This window comes from Seriola dumerili, unplaced genomic scaffold (genome assembly GCF_002260705.1).
Source record: "Seriola dumerili isolate Sdu_G_001 unplaced genomic scaffold, Sdu_1.0 BDQW01000088.1, whole genome shotgun sequence".
Lineage (NCBI taxonomy): Eukaryota > Metazoa > Chordata > Actinopteri > Carangiformes > Carangidae > Seriola > Seriola dumerili.
The window spans coordinates 7,259,166-7,281,707 of record NW_019174343.1 but is presented as its reverse complement, the minus strand read 5'-3'; the positions used below and the strand labels follow the sequence as shown (position 1 = coordinate 7,281,707).

The 22,542-nt window shown below is 40.3% G+C and overlaps 1 protein-coding gene across 1 annotated transcript in view; it reads left to right on the top strand.

Moving 5' to 3' along the window:
- Positions 1-326: 326 nt before the first annotated feature.
- Positions 327-22,542, top strand: part of camkv (CaM kinase like vesicle associated) — a 41,203-nt gene continuing 18,987 nt past the window's right edge. Inside the window, exon 1 of the mRNA XM_022745320.1 lies at positions 327-463. The gene's annotated coding sequence lies outside the window, so the exon portion shown is untranslated. The remainder of the gene's footprint in view (positions 464-22,542) is intronic.

The following is a 22,542-nucleotide window of genomic DNA, read 5'->3' as shown; positions in this document are numbered from 1 at the left end:
CTCGAAAGGCGGTTAAAGTATAAATGAGTGTCCAAGTTAAATGGTGCTGCACTATCTGCTCGATGATCAGTGACAGGCTGCGCATCGCACCCTGACTCTGTGATCTGTCAAACACAGTGTGAGCAGTAGGCTGAGGTTTGAACTCCTGCAGACTTGTCTCTGACCCTTCTCCCGCTGTGTGCGCTGTGCGCTCTGGACACTATATTCCCTCCCTCCTCCCCTCCCATCCCCTCTCTCCTCTCCTCCCCTCCCCTCTCCTCTCCTCTCCTCACCGCGCAGAGCTCGACGCGCACAGGCACAACAGATGGTACAGTACTACAGACCGGAGGAGCGCAAGAATTTCATGCACAAGTACTTTTATTTCTCTAAACTTCATAGGAGCGTTTAGTATAATAGGAGGCGGGGGGCTCTCGACTTTGACAGTTACTGGATCCTACGTTTAGAGGCGGAATTTGGTGTCAAGGTAAGTTGTGATTTTTTTTCTGAACAGCCGTTCACATTTCGGGAATCAATGAACTCAGAGCAGGATCCGCAGAAAAAGCTCAAACTGCGATCACTTCCAGCAATTTTCTCCCTTTTTCGACGTATTTTAGCCTGTTTATAACACAAACCCCAGCCGTTTAAGTTTGCTACATAATGTTTTACAGGATGGAGAATAATAGACTTATGAAATAAAGCTCCATCTTCACTTAATCCACCATGAAATCTTAAGCCTTAAACACAAATTTAAATGGCTTCTTCACCATTTGGGCAAAGAAAAATGAGTTAAGATTTGAACCTGATTGCACAAAAAATATTTCCATAACTAATCCAAGTACATTCACATAAACATTTCTTAAAACTGACCCTAAAGACAAGGCCAGTGAGATGTTTCCTGTGAATTTACTTGCCAGACTTTGCAGTTCCAGCAAACCAGCAGTTTAATGTGGGTATAAATTAAGGACAAACATCAGATCTCCTCACTATCCTGAACCTGCATTTTTAAGACAGTAAGAGTCTTTAATATTCCAGGAGTTTATTACAGCACTAAGTCTTCACTGACTCCACAGGCACACATAAGTGCTGATGCTGCAACTGTGTGGGGATGCTCATGTCACAACACTGAACAACATTCAAACAGACAATGATCATTTTTAGCGACTTATACCGAACTCCCCCTACAGCGCAAACTTTTAATGTGAAAAACCAAACAGACAGTAGCATGTCAAAGGTCAGCAATGCTCTCTGACACTGTGTCTGCTTTGGTTTTTCACGTGCCGTGCGGGTTAAAGATGATTTAAAAGAGAGAAACTTCAGGCATGAAATCACAGGATGATGATAGGAGACCGCTAGACATGAACGCAATCAGTCTAATTAGGACTTTGATGAAAATCGAACACCTTTCTTGCGATGCCTCAAGTGTATAATGTTATGAAAGCGAGAGGGTTTTTTGAGGTGAACGGTCATCAAATACCACATGCAAAAATGCAATTTTTGTTATTCAAAACACATGCACCGATGACCTTTGTAGACATTAAAATTAATCAGGGTTTTGGAAATGTGCCCGAATTAGAGTTTTTCATTCTGCAAAGGCACAAGTTCCTAAGGACTAACTCATGCCACTAATGCTCCCACCAATCCCTCTGAACTCTTGCATGTTCAGTGCCTCAGGTGAATATTAGAGCGTTTTGACCTTTAGTTCTCAATTTTCATTAAAACTCACAGGGATCAAGTTTCAATCTACCACTTGAATTCATTATTATTAATCTGCTACTTAGATATAAATTCAGGTTGGTACCTTTGGCAGCTCAGTAAGCCAGCTGAGCCACACATGCCAAGAGTTACACAAGAAAAAAAAAATCCACCATGGGAGCATTTCCACTATAAGTTGACACCATTCATCCATATGTAATGTCCTAAAGGCCCTTTAAGATGAGCAATGTGCACTGGGTCACCGGTGAGCTGTATGTAATGATTTGCTCAGTCCCAGAAGAGGTCCAGACCTGCGGTGGACCCCAGGTGGCCCCATGGCAGAGGCAGCCACAGGAAAGCGCAGCAGATTACCACATAGCCTCACAATTTGTACACAATTAGATCTCCGGGGAGAGCCGCTCCAGCTTGGGCTTGTTGCCGCTCTTGATTCTGTGTGAGCTGCTGGCACGACAGAGAAACGTGGAAATGTAAGGATCGCTTTGAAAATGTGACTGCCGATGTACACATTTGGTAATACGTGTGAGATAATGAGGGTAACAATGATGCTGTAAATTAATGGAAATAAATAACTGGGAGAAGAGTAAAGTACAGTAGGTTCTCCCAGATAGCTGTGGGATCAAAGTCTACTCATTCATCTGCTTTCATTTTATCCACATCTATGTCTGAAATACTGAACAAATACATCCCAATGTGCAGTGTTTCATCACTTTCTGCCTTTGGTGTGGTACAGTACATATGGTGTTGTCTAAGTATCCGTTGTCTCTATAGATATTATACATGTATTTTCCCCCTCCTTGCATGTGGCTTTATTTGTGCTCATTAAAATTTTTATAGAACCTTTGAGAGTCTTCAGCCACTAATGCTCCTGTGCAGGAGCCACACCACAGTGCTCTCACAGTCGAGAAGTGCACTGTGCTGAATACTCACACTAGATCAAAATCCGAGCAGCGATATTGGGGCATAAATTGGTATGTGCTGCAGTGAAGTGATCATGTGAGATGATCTAATATCTGAAATACGCCGCTTTTCATTTATCAAAACACTCTTTGTACAAGTGGAGACTGTGGATGCAGTGACTTTCTTGGTTGGTCCATTTTGCTTTGTTTGTTTGTTCGTTTGTTCGTTTGTTTACCCAACTTTTAAGTGTCTACCTGGAAGGACAGGGTCATTTTCTCTACGGAGAGTGAAGTGCACATTTCAACAGTAAAGCACAGGAACATTGTCACTGAGAGGAGGCAGCACTGCTGACATTATTGCAGCACCAGAGATGCTCCCAATGTGGTATTTCATTATATTGTTATGAGAAAAAAAGAGTAGCAGGTGTTTGAGTGTGAGTGAGGGACCTGTATTATACCAGAGAAGGGAGTTTAATGACTCAAGTCAGAGACAACATCCCACAAGTGTGGAAGGGTTAGATCTAAAGTAATAAGATAGGACTGGCTCTTTTTATGAGAACTGGTGTGTGGACTGCGAGTGTAGTCTCTCGCTTTGAAGAGTGGAATCAAAAGCGTGTGGATACTCTGCCACTGCAGAGGCTGACTGTTGTATTGACTTTACATAACCCACATGTGAGGTATATCAGGTATATGAGGTAATTACAGCTTTTGCCATATTACCTCTATATATATTCATATCAGGTGTGGTACTGACAATAACCATGATATTTATAAAATGAAATATTAATATTATGTTAATATTATACACATATGATAATATTGTGATGGCAGATGTTTGGCCTTGTGGATCTTTTATTTATCAGTTCATCTGGTTGCCGTCTCACTATTCATTAAATGCAATTGTTCTTTTAGTACTCTTCTGTACAGTTATGGTTACAGACTCTCTCTGCACCTCCCTACACTCATATTTCAGTCTAATTCATTCGTCAAAATAAGAGACAAAACGCACAATTAATAAAGTTAAAGATAACTTTGACTGACAGCATTATTATTATGATTATTTTCAAATTCTCTATAGATATAATGATAATATCGTTATTGTAAATTCTTTTGGCTATAATAATTGTGTAGTGAAAATCTGATATTGTGACATATATATTTATTATATATGTAGATATTTAGATTTCTTTTCTAGACTCAACAAAAAGCCAAAGATATAAAATACTACACTGCACAGAGGAAATTAAATAATGTGATACATGTTTGCTCATTAGAAAACATTTCCAAACGGCTTGCAGATGTTTTTTTTTTTATTTCACTAATATGTCATGCAATATGAATATCATACTTTATGTCACTTTTTGCAGAGCAAATCCTATTATATAAACCAGCTAAATAAATCTTGATGACAGTAAGTTCTACATATGTTAGATGCTGCCTCCATTATCTCTGATTCAGTGTAGGGTATTTTAGCTAATAAGCTCCATTTGATTGCCTCTCCAGCTTTGCTGCTGCTGCTGCTGTCCACCCATCAAACCCGAGCCAGCACTGTCCTCACATGACTCAACCAGCCGGCAAAAATAAGTGACACCATGAAGTCAGAGACAAACTGCAGCAACACATGGGTTATTTTTTGTAGCCGTGTACAAGCTCACTCCACTTACAGTGGATCAATATCCTGCTGTGAGTGAGAGTAAAATGAGGGGGCTACTACAGCGAATAAATCCTGCAGTGATACCTGTAGCAGCCTTTAAGCAGTCATGCCATGCAGCATCTGACATTAAGCAGCTAATCTTAGCATGAAAGAGATGCTCACGTTTGTGACAAAGATGGTGGAAGCATTCAAGATGAACTCACTAAACCTACAGTGCATGCATGCATTACTGGGTGTTGTCAACATCCTTGTTATAAGAGCTCCTCTGTGCACATAGTGACTTTCTCTCTGCTGCTTAGTTAATCTTTGTGTCAGTAAATATCTCTGCCATCATTCAGATCATCTTCTATCTGTTATAGATATTAATATTATGTTTGCACACCTCCCAAATCTGAACAGTGCATAGTGTGGTTGATTCAACACCTGCCAGGACCCAGGTTTGAAACAGAGATGAAAAGAAACACACAACCTGCAGCCAGGAGAAGTATAATTAAGGCCTGAGTAACACACATCCATCAGTCAGCATCTGCCTTCATGCATTCATGTAGAAAACTGCGCAAACTTTAGACAATTCAGGTATAAGCTTTTACAAAATGGCCAAAGAGAAAAGAAGCAATGGGAAGTGGTACTTCTGCATAGGCTACTTCTTGTTGCTGTGTAATGTCAACTAACCATACGTAATCTTCTGAATTAAATTTGTAATAAAATTTAAATATTTTACAAATCAGTGTGGAGACTACTAGAATATCCTTTGAAGTTCTCATGATTATGATCAGGCTAACAAATCTTTCTTTAAGAGTCTATCTATGCTGATTTAGCATTGCATTCCCATATGATTGTTGGAGTTGCAATGGACAAAAGTGTCAAAGTCAATGAACCAAACCATAGATATGATCTTTTTTATTCCATGCATTCGTCTTTTTGTCAAAACCTGGCGCTAACATTATCCACAATGTAAAAATCAATGGTATCCCCAAAACTTATCTATTCAACAGGTCATACATGAAGACCCAATTTTCCACCAACATTACAAAAGTTTTGGTTATTCAGATGAGAGATTTATGAACTAATGTTTTTATCCATTCTCTTTTCAAGTGGGTGGAGCTTCATTCAAAAAGATGATGTCACACATTTCTGTGCACCAATCAGGATTCAGGAACATTTGAAATTACCATCTGATGACAGTTGTGTAGAGATCAAGCAGCAACCTCTGGAGCTGAGAAATGAAGCCAACACGGAAGTCCCAAAAACTGCAGTTGTTCGAATGGCCACTTGAGGCTGACTCCAAAAGCCAATCGATTCTCAGTCAATGGCTCTCATGTTAAAATGCCCAACTTTACAGCAGAAACAAACATGTTTACAGGCTGGTGCAAAAAAAAAGGTTTAGGCTCTATGGCTAATTTCCCTTGTTGTGTGGTTAATTCACTAACAGAATGTGAGGAAGTCTGTGCTGTGTTTTTTGTGGTGAGTAAAATCGTAGTATTATTTTGTTTATACGTTAGCACTAATTAGCAGGTATCATTGTCTGCATTCGGCATTAAAATTTTGTTAGTTTAGCTCATTAACTAGCAAATTAACAGGCAAATAAATTAGCCTTGGGTTAGCCTTCCAGCAAGACGCCCAGCTGTGCTAATGATGCTAACGGGAGTTTATGCTTGCCACTGTTGTTAAAACAGCATGCACCGAAGTCTGGCCTCCACACACACCCCACCTCTCTGCCCATTTTTGGATTAGCTGGGAGTAAGGCAGAGTCAGGCACTGCCAAGATAGCAGTGGCGGAGCAGCTCACTCTGAGCTTCCAAACTGCTCTTCAGAAACCGATGGGTGACTGTAAGGAGGCTACGTCCATCTTTATTTACAGTCTATGGTAGAAACCACTGACAGTGTTTCATTGTTGACTCTGGCCTTTCCTTTTTAAGATATTTTTGCTCGTTTCCCTCTTGATATTGCAGCTCTACCCATTTGTTGCAGACTTACCAATCTGTTTTGTCATTCAGTGTTGGTGAGGGAGGTAGTACCACAGGAAGAAATGACGACAGTGTATATCCTCTATAGGAGGGTCAGCTGTGGATTAATCAGCCTTTCATCTGTGCTGTTTTCTCCTGTCTGGTTTCTTCTTGTCACAGGCATCTGGGAACAAATTACTGACATAAACTCTGTCATCATTCATTATGGGTTCTATCAGGGGGAGCACAGAACAACAGTTATGTTGTAATGACATGTGGCACTGTCGGCTCTGTTTATGAGAAGGAAACAATTAGTGTCAATTTAAACAAAGAGTGAGACTGATTTCATCAATGTCATCAATCGTGATTAAGACAGAGGAAGCGTCCAGTTAAAAAAACTCAAACAGAAGGAGTGTTTTCTGCCCTCAAACCTCATGGCACCATGCAGCTTCAAAGAGCCACCCTGCCAAGCATCCACAAATAGAAAATTTGAAGGGGAATTTTAAATGGAAATGGATTAATATTTCACCTCACCATTGATTCATGCTGCCACTGTAGACATTTTCATCTGCGAGCGAGTCGCTTATGCAAAGGCATGCGGTGACGTTACTGCAGTCTTGATCTGGAACATCCTCTCCTTTCCACTGTGCATCAGAAGTAATGGGCCTCCTGTGTGGAGCATTGCTGTCATCGCCACTTAGTTTGCTGCCCGCTCTGTCATTTTCTCATTCACAACAGTGGTAGAGATAGCAGGGTTTCAAAAGATAAAGGCTGTGATGGATGGAAGGTATTATTATTGATGGATGGAAGGTATTATTATTGAGTTGAAGTGTTTGCTGACTGCGTCCTGAAGAAATAGGTGGCATTTTCCATTTTATTTGAGTGCGCAAGGTAATTTTCTCAGGTGACATTTTATGCATCACTTCAAGTCTGCTGCATAGTTCTGCTCTATTCAACAAAACACTGATTAAATATGTTGACATTTCTAATGACTTCTTCTGTTACTAACCAAAATCAGACCAGTGCAAAAAAAAAAAAAAAAACGAAAAAATACCAGCAACTGTTGAAGTAAAACTGAAAAGTAGATTATTTTCTGAGAGAAACATAATTCACAAGTGTTATGATTCATGTGTCACTCCTGTTATTAGATTCTCTGTCCCTTTTAATATTGTTTCCTGTACATGTTGAACTGGTCTCTACTGCATGTTGCACAGGTGAAGGACAGTGGAAATCTATTTTCATTAAAGTTGCATGACAGAGCCTGAAGACAACTGGCAGTTATATGACTACAATCGATGGCGCTCCCTCATGCTCCGGTAGTTTGTCACCGTGGTGATGCGGTTAGAGATGTGCTATGAGTTGACCCCTTGAATCAGGATTTAATGATGCTCTGGCATCAGCCTGAAGGAGAGATTATCATACTGTTTTTAGACACCTTGATATAGAGGCACGTTGGAGGTTGAATTGGCTTTATGATCTGTGCATTTTCTGTCTTTGAGCTGGATTTTAAAGTAAGATGACAAGCTCAGCTTTGTCAGAGTGCAGCTTTGTCAGCGTGCAACAGTGCAGTTTTGGCTGCTGGCAAATAAAGGAGGAGGAGAGAGAGGGGGTAAAGGGCTTGTTAATGAAGCAGGCAACTTTTTAGAGAGTGTGCAATTAAATCAGAAATGTTAAAGGAGGTCTGAGTCACTGCAGGAAGCAAATATGAAGTTCATCATTAGTACATTGTATTCCAAATTTTTTATTTGCAAATGAAGAATGAATAAATGAGTTTTTTTACTGGTGATTCATGAGTCCAACATCCACTGCATTTTTTTTTACCTCTGTTTTTCTGTCTCCTCCAAATCCTGAGTGATATATGAGGCTCTTTAGCTGCTAAATGCTCCACTATTTTAACCAGCTAGTATCTAACTGTGTCTGTCTGCTGCTTGGTGCTGGGCAGGTTGTAAACAGCTGCCGGCTGTGGACAAAGACACTATGAGAGCAATATGAGGGTGAACGAGAACAGGGCAGTTGTGGTCTGGACAGCTAAACAATGAGCTGCAACTCACTATAAAGCCCTGTAGAGAGCTAAAGATTCAGCTTCAGTATGAGCGTCCCCTTTCACATTGTCACATTTGATAACTTGTTATGATAAAAATATTTATGGCTACTATGGAACACCATCTTTACGGCTTGGTATTTTCCTGAAGCTGTGTGTTGGTTTTTTTTTTGAACAGGAGGTTGTAACCTTTCGTCGTGACTTTTCCCACACCTGAGTCGTCTGGTAACCTGCAAAGCTTCCAAGAGTAAAAGATTACAGCAGACTGTGCTGAAACTCACAGTCTCTGTGGGTCTGCTCTTGTACATGTTGTAACAGAGGCAGAGATATTTGCTGAATATATTGTTTATATGAAGCAGAAACAAGTTTATATTTCCAACCCGAATGTGCCTCCCTAATTAGACTAAAGTTTGCTTAATGAGATGCAGCAAAATTTCTCAGTGAATGAGATCCACTTTGCAGAATCTTTGTCAACAGATAGAAGGAGGAGGCAAACTGGGCTGAGGGAGCAGGTGGTAGACATGAATGAGCAGATCCAATAAAAAACATTCAAAACAACTGTTCCTGCTCCTGTTGCGTGAAAGACACAATCGTAGCAGTGATCCATGCGGTAATGTACATGAATGTTTCATCTCTGCTTTCTGTTCGAAGACATAAACAAACCTCCTGCACCTCCAAAAACATGAACAAATTCAGCAATAGGCAGCACACAACATGCCATCTCCTCCACAGCACATGATGCTTTTCTCTGCATTGAGCATGAACGCTACTGTACTATGATGCCATGCTGAAGGACTTTGTAACCAAGGCAACTAACAACAGGCGCAGAGAATGGTCAGATTAGCCAGTGAAGTGTGAAGAGGAAGCATTTCAGATTTTACATAAAGCAAAACGGCCAAGCTGCCTTACATCAAAACAGCCCTTTAAAAACTGAAATAAACTGTTTCACGTTGATTACTTGCAGCAGCCTTTGTGGTTCTGTGTGCACCTCATCGTCAAGTTGCATAAGCAAACGTAGCTGCTTTCTCTTGACAGACCAGATTTGGATATTTAGGAATAAGTAGAGATTTTTTGAGTACAAATTCACAAAGGAATATTTAAAGCCAGAGCTCAAAGGCTGAAGGCACGTAGCCGAAGGCAAGGCTGCAGATGAGCTAATCACAGACTTCAGGAAAAGAGCTTGGTGGAGGTGGATGCCTCCATTAGCGACAAGGCTTCACACCTCAGTCATTCATCTCGCTACCTCCCACTGCACTGACCCCCTGTCACATGTTCTGAATCACCTGGCTCCTCGCCACTCCTCCCTGCTTGTTCTGTCAGCGTGTTATTGCGAGCCTCTCTCTCCCTCTCTCTCTCTCCTCATGGAGCACACCAGCACACCAAGAGCAGATTAACTGTATCACTGCCTAGACAAAGCCAGAAAACAGAGGAAAGTATATTTAGGCACAGACTGCTACTATTGACTGGAGAACGGCCTCAGAGATGGGCTTTTTTCATTCACGTGGGAGGAAAAGAAGCATGAGTCCAGCTTTGTGGTGGATAGTAGGTTTTTGTAGAGCAGTGAGCCTGCTCTTCCAGCCACATTAACTTATATGAGAAAGGCCAAGCGTGCATCAGAGGACCAACCCCATGGGCTTTTCACTGTTACAGCTCCAGTTTTCCCAACACAAGCATTTGTGCTGTGGATGTACGTTTGCTGCGACACAGCATGGTTTAAATGAGTCAGTCGGTTCAGACCGGCTTTATTGAGCCTGCACAGTCACACAATATTTTTGCCAGGAACACTGTCGTCAATCCTCCTGAATATAAAACTGGAACAGAACCACATGTCACATATGACATGAAACAAACAGGATTTTAAGTCTTCAACACTGATACACACTAACAGCAAGTGTGTTGGATTAATGAGGAACTAGAACAAAAATAAATATACATGCACTACATGTACATTTTGTGCTTTATTCATGTATATACAGTGTAATACAGTGATATAAGCATAGACTGTTTGTGCAGAGGCTCAGAGTTTATTACTATTGCAAGACACGCTATCCAATAGTTAGTTGAGTGATTTCACTAAAAAACAAGCTGACAACCTCATGGTGGCACCACAGCAAAATTCAGCAGATTACCAAAGTCAGTAGCATTCAACCTCTGGGGATCATGAATATTAATATTGTGTCAAACTGTCCAATTAATAAGTGAATAAGTAATAGATATTTAATTGCATGAAAACATTAACAACAACTGTTGTTTTCAACAACTGAAAAAGTTGACTTGCTGATGTTGCTAGAGGAAAATTCAGGGGAAGTCAGTGGGACTCATCCACTGTAAAGCAACTTAATGACAATCCATCAAAGTGTGTGAGTGTACAGACAGTTAGGCTGATATAGCCATGCTGCTAGCGTGGGTAAAAATGGAAATTTGAAAATCTATAATTTCAGAAAAACAGGTCAAACTCCATCTGCTGATGAAGCTCATGTGATATAAGCAAAAGCTCCAGAACAGCTACGAAATTGACCTTGAGTTTACGTTTTTTTCTCAACCAGTGTTTGTGGATTATATTATATTTTCCACATATTTTCTAACATGCATACACCAGATGAAACTTACCAACACATTTAAAACAGAACACATCTAGGTACATGGTAATATTGTATCAAATCTCTATGAGAATGGCCCTAATCATGTAACACAAAGCACTGTCTGCTCATATACACTGCATATACCTCCACATTTGAACCCATACCACGCCAGTCTTTTTCTGTACAGAGGCAAAAAGCTGAAGAAATAAATGAGGTGTTGACAGCTGTGTTTAACGTAGTCAACATCACTGGTGGGATCAGATGATAATCTGCTGAAGGGGTACATGATTTACACATCCTGCCTGAACTTTAGTTGGGAGGCAGATAAATGTTCCAAAAGTTCTAAAAGTAAGTTTTTTAACTCAAACATGCTTCACCTAAAAGTGAAAGTATTAAAAGGGAAATGTACTGCATGGATTTAAAATAGATGCAGTACAGTAAGTAGATCTGAGTTGGCGGGCAGTTCGGGACCTGTAAATGTTGGACCATGCTCTCTTCCCCTTTGAGGAGGACAAATGTGATCATACTGTGAGTGTGAAACATGCATGAATGCCTAGATCAATTTAAGCACTGGCTGAAATGCGAACTGGATGACGTTCTTAGGGCGGTTCTATGTTTGCTTGCGTACAACAGGAAATGTAACCAGCATGGGGATCGGGTTTCGCTTGGCTCCGCTGAGGAGCAGGTGGGGTGGACCGGTGGGCAGGCGGTGCTGTGATTCCGCCGGGGCTGTGGAGGCCATATGCAGGACAGCTCATCGCCCCTCACCGGGTCTGTGTTAATAATGGGCCGTAACACATGTACTGGCCCCGGTCCTCTACTCTCTGTCGCTCTCTCACCACACACCCACACACACACCAACCACCACCACACACACACACACACACACACACACACACACACACACACACAAACCCAGGAGCAGGCAAAGTTCTCTCTGCAACAAGAACATGTCATCTCTTGCAGACAGAGGCAGTCCTCTCCTGCTGTTTCACCCATGTGACCACTGTGTGTAACCATAGAAACAGGGCTGTCATCATGCGTTTACACTCACTTGAAACTTGTAAGCCAATGCGGTTCTGTTCAGTCGGCCATTATGACTTGGACTTGCTGCAAGTCATTCAGCAGCGTCTCTCCAACATCTGTTTACCTGCACACAGAGAGACACACAGCTGCTCCACTCTGGCGTCATTTGTAGAGCAGCTAGAAATTCAGTGTGAGTCTGCTTCTCCTGCTACGTATCCAAAAGCAAACAGCAGTGACAGGATCCTAATTTTCATGAACATTCTGTCAAGAGAGATTACACATGCCTCATCCTGCTGGGTTTTCTCCCCCATAGAGAACGGCTTGTAAATATGACGAGGCTGTGGAGAATGTTACAAAACTGACTTTAATTACATATTAAAATACTGTAGGTTTTTGTGAAAATGCAAGGTGGAAACTGGATCACATTAACCTCTAATATTCTTCCAGACAAAAAAAAGTAATTATTATAATACCCCCATTTTAGGACCGCACTGGTGTGATTATTGATCCTACAGGAACAGTCTTTTCGCAGCCAAAGCTTTATAAGTGATGCACAAACACAAAGGGAGCTATTATCCTCAAATATGACACAGTCAGTGAATTAACCAGCTCTCGCTGCACATATCTGAAATCATCAGGACGCGACAATGTTTTAAAAACCTTTGCAAACATCTTGGATATTTCAGCTGCAGCTTTCTTTCGGCAGAGCATCTGTCAAGTTGTGTTTTATCTAATTAATGACTTTGCAGCCATTTGCTGATGGCTCATTTACACACGGCCACTCAGGCCCACATCATATTTTGCGATGACTGCTGAGGTGGAACAGCTCATTTGTCGACTTTGTGTTTTATTCATGCAGTTAAAACGTACCTAGTATGTTTGAGTAGCAAAGATTATTATTCCCACAAACTCCATCCTGAAAACATACTGTACATCTGCGATAGCACACCCCCCACCCCCTAAAGCACACACAGAAATACACACACAGCTTATTGGAGAATATGACACTTTCCTTTACTCAGCTCACAGTTGTGCCTGGGGAGCGTGTGGCTGTCAGATCAGGGTACTGTACTTTACACTGTTACTACAAATCCTGTCTGAAACACATGCATACTGATCAGCTTTCTGCCTTAAAGTGCCGCAACACACCAAACTAGCAGACCCACCTCCATAGGTATTCATTAGACAAAGGGATCATGTGTACAAATAGACATTTTAAAAATTCAATTACCTACATTATATTTCTCAGAAAATCAGCTTATGATAACCACTACATGACAGAGCCACATTAAAAAAAATAAATAAACATAATTTTATTTCTTACTGCACTAATGGCTGAAAGGTTCAGAGGGGTTAAAGGTTATTTTAGTTTGTTTTTCTTAACTAGTTTTTTCTCTCTATTATTAGAAATTATTTATATATATTATTATATATAGGTTTGATATGATTTTCATCATAAAGCACGTATAGTTTAGTTTTCTCCTCTATTAAATATATTTTTTTTACTTTTTGTGTTGGCTCAGTTTGAAAGAAAGATGTGAAAATGTGATAGTAAACTTCACTGGGCATTGTGACTTTTGAGTCACTTTTAATGTTAGCTGATTTACATAATCTTGTAAACATGCCTGATTATTAGAATTTATAAATAATAGATTCTAAATAATTATTAAACAATCAGTGCTGCTGCCTGTTATAGCACTAACTGACTACCAAAAGAAAACAATAAAAGCATTTAAGCCTAATTAAGAACAAATGAAACTGATTAAAAATGAAAATAATTAAAATAATATCTAATTAGGTGAATTTTTATGCAATTTGTTTTACTTTCTTGTTTTTCATTGAGAAATCACATTCACAAGTCTCAGTAGTCTTGGTTTCAGTTTGCTTCATTAAAATGAGGTGATTGTGTCATCTGCTGTTGATACCCGTTGCACAGCGCAGAGTGGACACACTCTCACAGGTCATCGCTGTTTGAGCAAGCCCACTCATTTCTTTGTCTAACTGACCTTGTCTAATTTTGAATATCACTAACTAATAAGTGTTTTCTTGCAGAGGTTCTTGCTCTCTCACATATTACATTGCCATTTGCAAATAACTGGTTGAAGTAAACAAGCGCAAATCCAGTCTGACCCAATCAACCATGAAAAATAAATGACTCTCTGTATTGAAACGTGCAGGTCGAGAAGAATTTCTACCAAAACAATGTCCTTGAATGATTTTTAAGAAAATTGGTGAAATCTTTGCAGACTTTGAGGTCACAATGGAGTTGTTTATATTGATTGGCAATGCTTGCAGACCTCCTCTGATGCACATGTGTCGGCACTCGGTGCAACAAGCCATTAAAACGTGACTGATCATTCCTTTAAATCAACACAGGGATTCTCTGGATGGGGACTAAGACAATCATGATTCTCAATCAAGAGTTTGCAATAAAGCAATAAAATCTAATTAATGTGTAATTTCAATCTCAATCTAAAGCACTAATATAGTTTTCAATCTGTTCCCACTAATCAATTGCTTTGGGATTAAAAAATAGACAAAGCTGTTCCTTTTTTCTCATTTTCTCAATTCTGTTTGGCCAACAATTCAATTTCAACTGCATTTGAATCATAACAGCACCACTGTTCTGCCAAAATCCCAGTCTCTGTCCTGTTGTCTCTGTCTCTGAAATAAAAGCAGGTTCATTCAAACAGAGTGTGCTGTGATGACTGACTGAGCCCAAACACTGACGATTCGGAAGCAAATCTGTTCACAGACATTTCACCGGGAGTGGTAAATTAGAAGAAATATTTAAAGTAGGATTAAGAAAGAACATGATGTGACTGTGCTTAATTTACTTAATATCTCATTCCAGCATCATTAACCGTGCAGCAGCAACAAAAAAAAAAAAAGATCTGCAAAAGGAAGAGACAACCATCACATTAACTAACACAAACTGATACAATATCACTGTTCCATTTTCTAGGCTTCTCTCCAAAGCAGCAGGCGTTAGAGAGAAACTTCTCTTTGATTTCACACCAAGCCCTCAGACAACAACAGCTCTGCAGCAGTCCAACCCATCAGTTTCTATTCCCTCCAAAAACCTCGTAACACACTTCTTACAAGCAGCGGCATGGTGCCCTGGCCATGAAGTCTCTTCATGCTGTTGAGTTTTATTTGCTCTCTCCAAATAAAAGAGAATTTAAATGAACATGCGGATAGCTTTCAAGATTGGACTTGGATGGAGAGCTAACAAAATCTAAAACTGGTTAACTTCTGAACAATCAGGAGGCCTCTGTACGACACTGAATCATTACTTCCTCACTGTTCATTTCATGTGTCAGATTGCTTTGTGCTGATTTGAGGATGGTTTCCAGCTGAAAAAAAATTGTGGAGCGAGCCAGGTCGATTCAATACATATGAGTTTGCACAACGTTAAATTTCCACTGCAGTATTCCTGTTTTTGCTGACTCACGGGTTTAGCTGAATACCAAAATCTCATCCAGAGCAGAGGCAGTTAGTTATGGCAGTTAGTCACAAGATCGAGACAGCAGATCTTTACTGCTGAGCTGTTTTACAACACTTTTTAAAATGACTGATCTTATTCTACAATTATCTATTATTGTTAGCTTGATTTTTCTTATGTATATTTTATGTAAATCTCAGCATCATGTTTGATCTTTTACAGAACTTATTTTGAAGTACTTTTGCTGAAAAGTGCAGCCTTTGCACTGCCCCTCTGCCTGTAGGCTGAGGCTATTTCATTAGCAAGAATCACAAAGAATGACTGTAAACCATGCAGATACCCACATCTTCATCACATATGCATTGCCTTTGAGCAATGTATTCATCATAATAACGCATTCAGTCTCAGTTGTGGTGGACTTCAGACAAAACCCTCCAGATCTGCCTTGTTTTAAACATCAGGCTCTGGGTGCAGCAGCAGCAGCAGCAGCAGCAACAGCAGACCCCCCCCCCCTCTGTCAAAGGCATTTTCATGCTCTGAACTTCCTATTTTCAGTTCAGTGAAAACGATGATATAAGATGCCGTCTCTCTCCCCCGGTGGAGAATAGAGCTGTTCAAACCGAATGAGAAGAGAGAATAAAAGATGGAGCTAGCACGCAATTCTACGCACACACGGGAGAAACTAATGATAGCATTAGACACAATCTGTTTACACAGAGGAGGGAAACACAACAGAGAAATATTTGTTGTCATATTTGGAGTTAAGGAGAAATGTGTTCTGTTTTTGTGTCTGCAGTCTGTAGAAGGGACCTTGAAAGATGACGTCAGTCTCACTAAGATAAACGACTGCCTTTTCTCTGGGACGAGACCTTGTAGCATTTTTATACACGGCGCTGTCAGTTGGTCTGTCAGTTAGTCCACCACTGCGGTGCAGACTGAAATAGGCCTATTGCCTTGAAATTTTCAGGGTCCTCAAAAAATGAATCCAAATGAATTTGATGATCCCCTGGCTTTTCATCTAGTGCCACCAGCAGGTCAAACTTTTCACTTATCCACTAAAATGTCTCAGCAGCTACTAATGAATTAACACCAAAGAGTTTGACACTTTTGATTTTCAGTGAAATTACTTGACAGCGATCGGATGGATTGCCATGAAATTTGGTTCCGATGATGCCCGCAGGATATTCTGACTCCTTTGGACTTTTCTTCTTGTAAATTTTTTTCACTTATCAATGAAATATATCCTGTGAAATATTTCAACCTCTACTAAGTGGATTGGTGCCAAATTTTGCACAAATATTCATGATACCCAGACAATGACTCCTGACAACTTTGGTGATCCCGTACTTTCCATGTGTAGCCATCATCACATCAAAATTTTAATTTGTCAAACTCTGGTTTATGACCAAACACCTGCAAACTATGGATATTCTGTAGTTTGCATTTTGTGCTGATTAGCAAATGTTAGCATGTTGGTACGCTAAACTAAGTTGGTAAAGCTCAAAGTACTGCTGTGCTTAGTTTAGCCTCACAGAGCTGCTAGCATGGCAGTACAATGTACTGTAAAGTGTCCTTGAGTGCTGTGAAAGGCGCTGCCAAATAAAATGTATTATTATTGTATTAATGTAACATGGCTATGTAACACAGAAAGCAAAAGAATTTCTGCCTTTTATTCATGTGACGCCTGGACCAGTTGTACAATTTATGTTAATGGACCAAGATCAACTGTACAGATGTTTGCTATAGGCTTAGCCCGAACAAGAAATTATGTTATTGTCCTCCAGTCTCTCTTTTTTCTCTCGTCTAGTTTGTATACAGATGTTTCTTCTAAATGCACATCTGACTTTTTTCCATTGACTTGGTATACATCAGCTTAAATCTTGTGCATAACATGTTTCAATCTGCAATTTAAAAAACATTAGCAGCACAGCAGGTGCAGCTGCTGGAGTTCATCAAGCACTGACATCCTAGGCTTTAGCGTTTCTCCTTCATAGAGGCTGGTGAAAGCAGATTTAGGAGGTGGATGAGATTACAGTCAGAGGTGGCTGTCACTGCAGGTGTCAACATGTATGAGACAAAGACAGAGATGGAGTGTACAGTACGCTGGGTGTAGAGGCTGGTAGGACTTTCTTCGTTCAGCTAATGTGATTCTGCATCTTTCACAAATCAAGAGATATCAGAGAGATATCAAGAAAAGAATCGCTAATACTATTGCAGACGAAAAGCTGGTGATCCCATGTCTCTCACGGCAGAACAATATGCTCCTTCTCTTGCAGGCAGACAGTAGCACACGCAACGTGACTGTTATCTGGAAAACTAGCTGAATAACTTACAAGATGGCTCTGCACTCAAACCCTCCCCTCCACCAAACCAACCATCCAACCCCCCACCCCCCTCGAGTGCCTAAATGTTGGACAATGTGGACTTAGATTCTCCTGTGGCCTAAGGTTGCCTTCCGCTGTGGTTCAGCTATAATGCAAGTTCCCCTTAAGTTGGCCACAGGAAATAGTTCATCCCACGATGCGGAGGCATTGAGCACGGTTTAGTATTGTTTTCTTTCAAATGTTATCAATTTACAGTCTCCTTCTGTCTGTTTCATTAATGGGCTGTCTTGAATTTACTGCTCATAATTTGTGTCTCTTTTGTGCGATCAATTTCACAGTCAGCACTCTGAGGGGACTTTCAATTAGTGTTAGCTTGACATTAAAACTGAGCCCGCTTTATTTATTCCTGCCTTTAGATGATAATATTTCATGTAATGTCGATTTTATGCGTGGCAATTAAAGTTTCTGTCCACTGAAGCAGCATGGAGGAACTGAAGGCTAATGAGATTGGCTCTGAACAGTCTTGTGTTGAAGAGAAGCTGGGCCACTGGTTCTCCTCATGTAAATGAGAGACCTTTTACTTAGCATCACATTATAAAGCATTTACATTACGGTTATGTTTCACAACGTGTGAAATGTACTTGATCATCTGAATAATGTAAATATGTTCACATTTGTATATACAGTAACTGCCAATCATAAGGAATAATATAGATGTTAATTCCAGTGTTTAAAAAAAGATGGCATCATTAAAGCCCCAGTGTGTATTACTTTAAGTTATTAGAAGATATTTCAAACTATTCCGATGGCATAATTGTTGTTTTTTTTGTAGAAAATATGACAATACTGGTGAAAGTTAGTGCTGGGTATGAGTTTCTCTCAGTCCATTCATCCCAGTGCCTCCTAGATTGATCCATGGGCCTGTGTTGATCCCTGCCACTGTCTTTTTTGATTCGACCACAGCAGGGTTTGCCATTGCTACAGAGCCAACATTAGCATTAACAGCTGTTAACTTACTAGTCTAGAAGAAATCTTGCAAGTTCAGTATCAAACTTAATTCCTTTACTCACTAAGAGCTGTTTCCAGCAGCGGAAAGCAACACCAATGTTAACTCTTTTCTCTATCACAAATTTTCTTCGACTGAAGTGAGCATGCTAACCAGATAGCCCTGGTCCGTGGCGTCACTTTCCGACAGCGACTCACTATAGCCTCCAATCTTCCCTGAAGTCATAGCGCTGCTCAGAGGGCGTATTATAACCTCTTGCCTTGTAAACGCAAAGATGGCCAAAGCTCTTGTCAAGCGACAATGACCACCACCTGCTCCTGGCAAGAAACCACGTTTGACAACAGAGGAAACTTACAATGTAACAATCTTTAAATGTAACTAAAACTTGAAATCTTTGGGTTTTTTCACATAGTAGAAAAATCCAGAATAAAATATCATAAAGAGATGTAAAGCAAAGCAGAATATAAGACATACAGTTAATAAAATACAGCAAGAACTATACCACAGAACATTCTGTTATATTCAATAAAGTGCATATTTTTGACTAAAATGTAGAACTCAGAATTCCTAAACAGTTTGAACAATTCACAGGAATGACTGTCAAAGTTAGCTGGAAAGGAGGTTTGACTGGGAGGAGCAGGGCAGGCAGCAAAAGATGGGAACCAGGCTGGAGTAGTGGAAGACGACAGGGCAGACGCTGTACAGGGAAGAGAATCCAGGCTTTAAGACAATGAGTGGGTGAGGCTGGAGCACCCAGGGGAAGGCAGTGGTGATGAACCAGAAAGGTGAACAGACTAGATCTGGCAATGAATGGAGTGAAGAGCCAGTGTAAATATACTGCAGCAGCTTGTTAAGGTGACGAGGTGATGCGTAGGAGAATTGGCAGGAGCAGGAACCAGGAAGCCACACCCAGCACATCCACACACACACAAAGGACCACAATACACAGCAAATTAACCACAGGGAAACCGGGGACTAACAGGGAACACCAGAAAGGGGAAACACCAGGGAGTGAGGGGCAGAATCCTGACGCATTCCCTTTTATAAGAAACAGCACCTACTATATGAAACCATATGTACTGCCATATGAAACATGCATACATGATTTAACAGCAAATAGAAAATAGCTTATATAACACTGGATGTGTTAACCGGTACCCTTCAAAATAAAGGTCTCCAGTAACTCCACATAAGGTTATTTAAGAATTTAATTTAATGCATTATTCATAGTAACAGCACACACACTACTACAGTTGCAGCATGAGTATTATTAGTGGTTGTGGTGATATCTACGGAGCAAATGTAATGCTTTATTTTTAAGTTGAAAGTTCTACATTTGGATTTTTTACAATTTTGTACGCCATCTGGGATTTTTCAGGTTTCTTATTGTTTACACTACAGTAATGGAGGGACAATACACAGTACATGACATGATGAGTATAAATTTGTGGCCCAAATTTGTGGTGTTTGTGTGGATGCGTGTGGATATGCAGACCAAGACTGTGTTCATCACTGTCACGCAGACTTCACCAGGTTTCCCAGCAGATATAATGTCTCCCTTCATCATGCATTTTTTGAACTGTCTCTGTAATTATGGCATTGAAACTGTACTGTTACCACCTTATGGTGCAATTCACCACACTCTCCTGCACCAATAATGACACAAAGGTAAAGGAGTTTTATCAGGAGAGACATTTCTTGTGCTAAAATTAGAAATACTGGCTACATCCATTGTAAATAGGAAAGGACACAGTGTAATATATAGATTCACACTGCAATGCACTTGTGCATGTGTGCGCTCAGGCATGCACTCATGTCTATACACACAGAGACACTATTCTCCCTCAGGATGGATTGTCAGTAGTTGTTTTGTCAAAACAAGCTGGCATTTGTCCTCACACTCTCTCCACAGACAAAGCACTTCTGAGCCTTCTTACCTGAAGAGTAATATAAAGTACATACATACTGCCCACTCTGAAGCACCCCGCGGCAGCCATATTGAGGTCGACGGTGGATGTGCAGCCATGGGTGGACAGGACTCGGTTGTCACAGATTTTTTTGGCCTGCTTCTACTGATTAACTGATGGATTAACTACTTAGTGACATAACTGTCATTGAGTTGTTGTAAACATATTTATAACTGCATTAGATTGTAGTGGCATGTTACTGTATGATTCCTGCCATTGGCTACATTGTTAAATTAGCCTTTAAACTGTTAAATTAGCCCATAAGCGTGTTAGCCAACCATCCAGGTTAATTTTCACTCACGCTCCTCAAGCTAGAACTCAGTGTTTTGGAAAAGTGACTGCACTAAAGACAGTACATCATGTACGGCATCATTTTTCTTTTCTTTTTTTTATTACACTACCACTGAATATAAGTACATACACAATTCACTCTTTTTTTAGGATCCCTCTGTTATCCCTCATTCTCTCATGGACCACCATGATAGTGCACAGTTATTCTATAATATTGTAGTATATTATGTTGGTATTTAAAAATATATAGAAATAACTTAATAACTTAAACTTTATTTGTAATAACCAGTGTTGGGCAGGAAAGCATTACTTAGTAACATGTTACAGTTATGTGATTCATTTTTGAAGTCCCAATTTACAGTTATTAATCCCAGTAATAGTTTCTTACTTTGGCATTTTAACTCCTACCAGGAATTAGATGATGGTTCATAACAGATCAGTCTCTCTGCATTCAGTTGATAGACTGGTCCAGGATTTGCCAGACCTTGGTGCAGGGGCTTGAGGTGGGGCGACGCAGTTAGCTTCTATCAAAAGAGGAGAAATGTGACTCCTAGTAACAAGAAATGTGACTCCTGATTCTTCCAAAGTTGTCCTTTAGTCCTATTCACATTTTCTTTGCAGCCACGCCCAGCATTAGCCAGGAGTACATGTGCATTCAGGAATCACCTGGTTTTTGTTGGATGGTGTAACCGCACAGCTGAGGTTCGGACTGGAGAGCTGTGTGCATTCACAGAGGCTAAGCTAGCATTAGCTGCTGGATGGTCCAAACTATATTATGTCTGCTTGTTAAAACAAAAGTCTCCTTTTCTATTTCTACACATGCTAAATACAAAAGATACCATGTATGGGGATAGAAGCTTCGGAGTTGTTCAGAAACACCTCTGGCGGAGCTGGGCTGAGCAATGAAAGTACAGTAACACGCAATACAATACATTACTTTTGCTGCTGAGTAATTACTAAAGTAATGTGATTAGGTATTAAAGAGCAATGTGTGAGGAGTAATCGATTTCAGGCGATGACAGGCAGGCAAACTGCCGCACATTTAGAACAATTTAAGAACACTGGTCATCTGTTCGATCTGTTCGTTTATTAGTCTTTCCACTTCCTGTCACTGATTGATTTCTGTGAGCCCTTTTTAAATACCATAATTTGTAAAGTGAGTCAGACTTGTGACAAAACACAAATAATGATCCAAATAATTAAAATCAGATCCCAAAAATCTCCATACAGCTAATTTTAAATGCAGGAAATGAAACTTCTCCCCGTGGCAAACAAAGTTAAGCCCACAATTACTATTCAACCACCAGTAGCAGAGTCAGCTTATCTGCTATGCTAGCTTGAATCAGTTTAATAATTGATGTAACAAAACCAGAGCATCTCATATTCACAATGTCTCCATGACTTGCAGGTTGAAAAGAAAAAATGCAGCAAAAAAGCTTTTTTTTTTTTTTTTTTTGTGCCCTGTTTAAATCTGCGCCCTGCAGTCCTTAGCGAGGTGCTTCTGCTGCTGTACTGTAGGTCTGTGGCTACCTCTGTTACACAACCATTTCCCTTGTGTAAGATAAATGCTGTTAGTGCTGGCGCGACAAAAGAAGACACTAAGAACAGGTGCACTTACAGGTGCATCTTGGACAATTGTGTTACAGGTTTGAGGGCAGTTAGTCAGCTGTTT